At 47.4% G+C, this 4,962-nt stretch overlaps 2 long non-coding RNA genes across 3 annotated transcripts; one reads left to right on the plus strand and one right to left on the minus strand.

Moving 5' to 3' along the window:
- Positions 1-216: 216 nt before the first annotated feature.
- LOC139025036 (uncharacterized) lies at positions 217-1,889 on the minus strand. 2 transcript variants are annotated; one of them, XR_011476470.1, is made up of 4 exons: positions 1,808-1,889; positions 842-1,452; positions 603-698; positions 217-442 (listed from the first exon to the last, which is right to left on the minus strand). It is a non-coding gene; the product is annotated as an uncharacterized lncRNA (long non-coding RNA). The 2 variants fall into 2 exon arrangements; XR_011476471.1 differs by lacking the exons at positions 217-442; positions 603-698 and adding an exon at positions 521-541 and having other exon boundaries at positions 806-1,452.
- Positions 1,890-3,246: 1,357 nt separating this feature from the next.
- LOC139025037 (uncharacterized) lies at positions 3,247-4,474 on the plus strand. The gene is made up of 3 exons (XR_011476472.1): positions 3,247-3,274; positions 4,037-4,134; positions 4,232-4,474. It is a non-coding gene; the product is annotated as an uncharacterized lncRNA (long non-coding RNA).
- Positions 4,475-4,962: the final 488 nt, after the last annotated feature.

Raw genomic sequence — 4,962 nt, forward strand, 5'->3', positions numbered from 1 at the left:
ACTCTTACTGTAGCCTACCAGACCACTCTTACTGTAAGCCTACCAGACCACTCTTACTGTAATCTACCAGACCACTCTTACTGTAAAGCCTACCAGGCCACTCTTTACTGTAGCCTACGCAGACCACTCTTACTGTAGCCTACCAGACAACGCTTATTGTAGCCTACCAGACCACTCTATTTAGCCTACCAGACCACTCTTACTGTAGAATCTACCAGACCACTCTTACTGTAGCCTACCAGACCACTCTTAACTGTAGCCTACCAGACCACTCTTACTGTAATCTACCAGACCACTCTTACTGTAGCCTACCAGACCACTCTTACTGTTAGCCTACCAGACCACGCTTATTGTAGCCTACCAGACAACGCTTATTGTAGCCTACCGAACAACGCTCTTATGTAGCCTACCAGACCACTCTTACTGTAGCCTACCAGACACGCTTATTGTAGCCTACCAGACCACTCTTACGTGTCTACCAGACATCCTAGCCTACCAGACCACTCTTACTGTAGCCTACCAGACCACTCTTACTGTAATTCTAACCAGAACCACTCTTACTATAGCCTACCAGACAACGCTTATTGTAGCCTACCAACAACGCTTACTGTAATCTACTAGACCACTCTTACTGTAATTTACCAGACCACGCTTAATGTAGCCTACCAGACAACGCTTACTGTAATCTACCAGACACTCTTACTGTAATCTACCAGACCACACTTACTGTAGTCTACCAGACCACCACTTACTGTAGCTCTACCAGACCACTCTTACTGTAATCTACCAACCACTCTTACGTAACTACCATACAATGCTTACTGTAAATCTACCAGACCACTCTTACTGTAGTCTAACCAGACCACACACAGAAACGCATGTCCCGTCTTTGCGCACTCGTGTGTGTGTGTGTGTGTGTAGTGTGTCCGTGTGTGCCACTTGAGACAGACCCCTCCCCTCCATCCCTCCTTCCATCCCTCGTCTTCCTAGACATAGAGAACACACTACAGGCTTCACTACATTCTCAATCCCGATGCGTTTGTGTTATCTTCCTCATGTGTACTTAGCCAACAGGGCAGTAGGTAGAGGAGTTGTTTTAATAAGACACTGATCACCAAGAATAAGTGTCCCAAGGACACCCTATTCCTATATAGTGCACTACTGTTTGACCAAGTAGGCCTCATAGGGCTCTGAACGAGTGCACCACTTCAGAATGTATACTGCACTGCACCTCTGCTAATGTCTTCTCCCAGTGTCACTCCCCCTCGTTTGAATGAGGAACATCGCATGCTACCTGCTGCTAAATTATTCAGGACATGTTTCCAGAAACTCAGGTAGGAAGGATTCTCAGATTATCCTGCTGATTCAAGGATTTTTCCAACCGGGATTTCTGGAGAAAATCTGGACATTTTGGAAAAGTTACCAGATTTTGCAACCCCTCACTTATCCCACCTACCCCTCTTCTATTACCGTCCCACCTACCCCTCTTCTTATACCGTCCTACCTACCCCTCTTCTATACCGTCCACCACCCCTCTTCTATACCGTCCTACCTACCCCTCTTCTATAGCGTCCTACCTACCCCTCTTCTTATACTGTCCCACCTACCCCTCTTCTATACGTCCACCTTACCCTCTTCTATACCGTCCCACCTACCCCTCTTTCTATACGTTCCTCCACCTATCCCTCTTCTATAGCGTCCACCTACCCCTCTTCTATACTTCGTCCACCTACCCCTCTTCATACCGTCCCACCTACCCCTCTTCTATACCGTCCTAACCTACCCCTCCTTCTATAGCCGCTCCCACCTACCCCTCTTCTATACCGTCCCACCTACCCCTCTTCTATACCGTCCCACCTACCCCTCTTCTATACCGTCCCACCTACCCCTCTTCTATACCGTCCTACCTACCCCTCTTCTATACCGTCCCACCTACCCCTCTTCTATACCGTCCTACCTTCCCCTCTTCTATACCGTCCTACCTACCCCTCTTCTATACCGTCCTACCTACCCCTCTTCTATTCTCACTGCCTCTAAAACTGGTACCTTCAGGTGGATCATTAAAAAAACTCCTATTTCCTAATTTTTTTCTGTTGCATGAAAACCTCCAGCAAAGATTGTCATGTTACTTCCTGTTTTGACTCGAATCAATGACAAATATACCTTATGTATTTCAAACATGTGCGTGTCTGTTTTTTTTTCTCCTTTGGGTTCATTTTAAGAATTATGATTCTGGTTGAGTTTAGAGTAAAAATGCAAAATGCCAAATGTGTAGACCACATTTACTGTTCCTGACGACAAGAAAATCATTTTTTAGTTTGACTCCATTTCTCTCTGAACATTTAGTCATCTTGTGCTCTGACATGTCTTACACTGTTATTACTACACAGGAGGTGTGTGTGTGTGTGTGTTTGTGTGTGTGTGTGTGTGTGTGTGCTAACATCACTCAGAGGCATTACACTGGGATATTTTAAAGGCATTTCAAGTGTGACAGAAAATGATGGTTACTGCGACAAACACAATTGATGTTGAAATCTTCCGAAATCCTAATTAATGTAACAACATTTAGTGTAACGATTCAGGAATTTTATATAGGACAAATAAATACCATTTTCATATACAAACACTTTTTTTTGGGGGGGGGGGACTGGATGACCCATAGCCGTTTGAACAACACACACAGCATCACCATGTTGTTTACACCAGAACCACAGAGCCATGTCAAAGAACATGAAGAACCCTGTCCTGCAAGACAGAGAGGGTGCATCCATCCCAAAATGGCACCCTGAAAACATACAAACTATTTGCGCCCCGTTTTATGATTTTTCTCTATTTTTTTTGCATATTTTTGATTCTGAATGTAAATCATATCGTCGACCAAAACCCAATATTAGATAGAAAGGGAACCTGAGTGAACGAATAACAACAAAAATATACTTATTCATTTAATGACATGGGTCCCATTATGTCTGGTGAAAACCAACCACTGCATTCCACAGTAAGAACCTCATACCAACGGTCAGCATGGTGGTGGTAGTGTGATGGTTTGGGGTCAGCATGGTGATGGTAGAGTGATGGTTTGGGGTCAGCAGGGTGGTGGTGGTAGAGTGATGGTTTGGGGTCAGCATGGTGGTGGTAGTGTGATGGTTTGGGGTCAGCATGGTGGTGGTAGAGTGATGGTTGGGGTCAGCATGGTGGTGGTTGGTAAGTGTGATGGGTTTGGGTCAAGCATTGGTGGTGGTGTGGAGTTAGGGGTCAGCATGGTGGTGGTAGTGTGATGTGTATGGGGTCAGCATGAGTGGATGGTAGTAGTGATGGTTAGGGGTCAGGATGGTGGTGGTAGCTGGTGATAGGTTTGGGTCAGCATGGGAAGTGTGTGGTATGTGACGTATTGTGGGGGTCAGCATGGTGGTGGTAGATGTGATGGTTGGGGTCAGCATGGTGGTGGTAGTGTGATGGTTGGGGTCAGCATGGTGGTGTGTGTGTGATGGTTTGGGGTCAGCATGGTGGTGGTAGGTGATGGTTTGGGTCAGCATTGGTGGTGAGTGTGATGGTTTGGGGTCAGCATGGTGGTGGTAGTGTGATGGTTTGGGGTCAGCATGGTGGTGGTAGTGTATGTTGGGGTCAGCATGGTGGTGGTAGTGTGATGGTTTGGGGTCAGCATGGGTGGTGGTAGTGTGATGGTTTGGGGTCAGCATGTGGTGGTAGTGTGATGGTTTGGTCAGCATGGTGGTGGTAGTTGTGATGGTTTGGGGTCAGCATGGTGGTGGTAGTGTGATGGTTTGGGGTCAGCATGTGGTGGTGGTGTGATGGTTTGGGGTCAGCATGGTGGTGGTATGTGATGGTTGGGGTCAGCATGGTGGTGGTAGTGTGATGGTGGTAGTGGATGGTTTGGGGTCATGGTGGTGAGTGTGATGGTTGGGGTCAGCATGGGGTGGTAGTGTGATGGTTTGGGTCAGCATGGTGGTGGTAGGTGATGGTTTGGGGTCAGCATGGTGGTGGTAGTGTGATGGTTTGGGTCAGCATGGGTGTGTAGGTGATGGTTTGGGGTCAGCATGGTGGTGGTAGAGTGATGGTTTGGGGTCAGCATGGTGGTGGTAGTGGGATGGTTTGGGGTCAGCATGTGGTGGTAGTGTGATGGTTTGGGGTCAGCATGGTGGTGGTAGGTGATGGTTTGGGGTCAGCATGGTGGTGGTGATGTGTGATGGTTGGGGTCGCATGGTGGTGGTAGGTGATGGTTTGGGGTCAGCATGGTGGTGGTAGTGGGATGGTTTGGGGTCAGCATGGTGGTGGTAGTGTGATGGTTTGGGGTCAGCATGGTGGTGGTAGTGTGATGGTTTGGGGTCAGCATGGGTGTGGTAGTGTGATGTTTGGGTCAGCATGGTGGTGGTAGTGTGATGGTTTGGGGTCAGCATGGTGGTGGTAGTGTGATGGTTTTGGGGTCAGCATGGTGGTGGTAGTGTTGATGGTTTGGGTCAGCATGGTGGTGGTACGTGTGATGGTTTTGGGGTCAGCATGGTGGTGGTAGGTGTGATGGTTTCGGAATGCTTTGCTGGCCTCAGGACCTGGACCGACTTGCCTTAATAGAAGGAACCATGAATTCTGCTCTGTATCAGAAGAAGTCTAAGGAGAAATGGTCAAGGGCATTCGGTCCTGTGAGCTAGCACAGCTGGCTCATGCAGTAAAGGACAATGATTCCAAAACACACAACATCAAGTCTACAATAGGAAAATGGCTAAAAAGGCAATAAATAGGAAAGTTTTTGGGAATGGCTAGTCAAAGTCCAGACCTAATCCATTTGAAGATTGTTTGTGGCCTAGGAAACTTGAATACGAGCAGTTCCACTGCTTTGAAAAACCCACAATGATCATGAGTTAAAAGCAGTTCTCTATGGAGAAGATTGGGCCAGATTCCTCCACAGCGACGTTTGAGAGACGATCAAACACTACAGGAAAGTGGTTA

The sequence above is a fragment of the Salvelinus sp. IW2-2015 genome, unplaced genomic scaffold (genome assembly GCF_002910315.2).
Source record: "Salvelinus sp. IW2-2015 unplaced genomic scaffold, ASM291031v2 Un_scaffold2164, whole genome shotgun sequence".
In the NCBI taxonomy this organism is placed as follows: Eukaryota; Metazoa; Chordata; class Actinopteri; order Salmoniformes; family Salmonidae; genus Salvelinus; species Salvelinus sp. IW2-2015.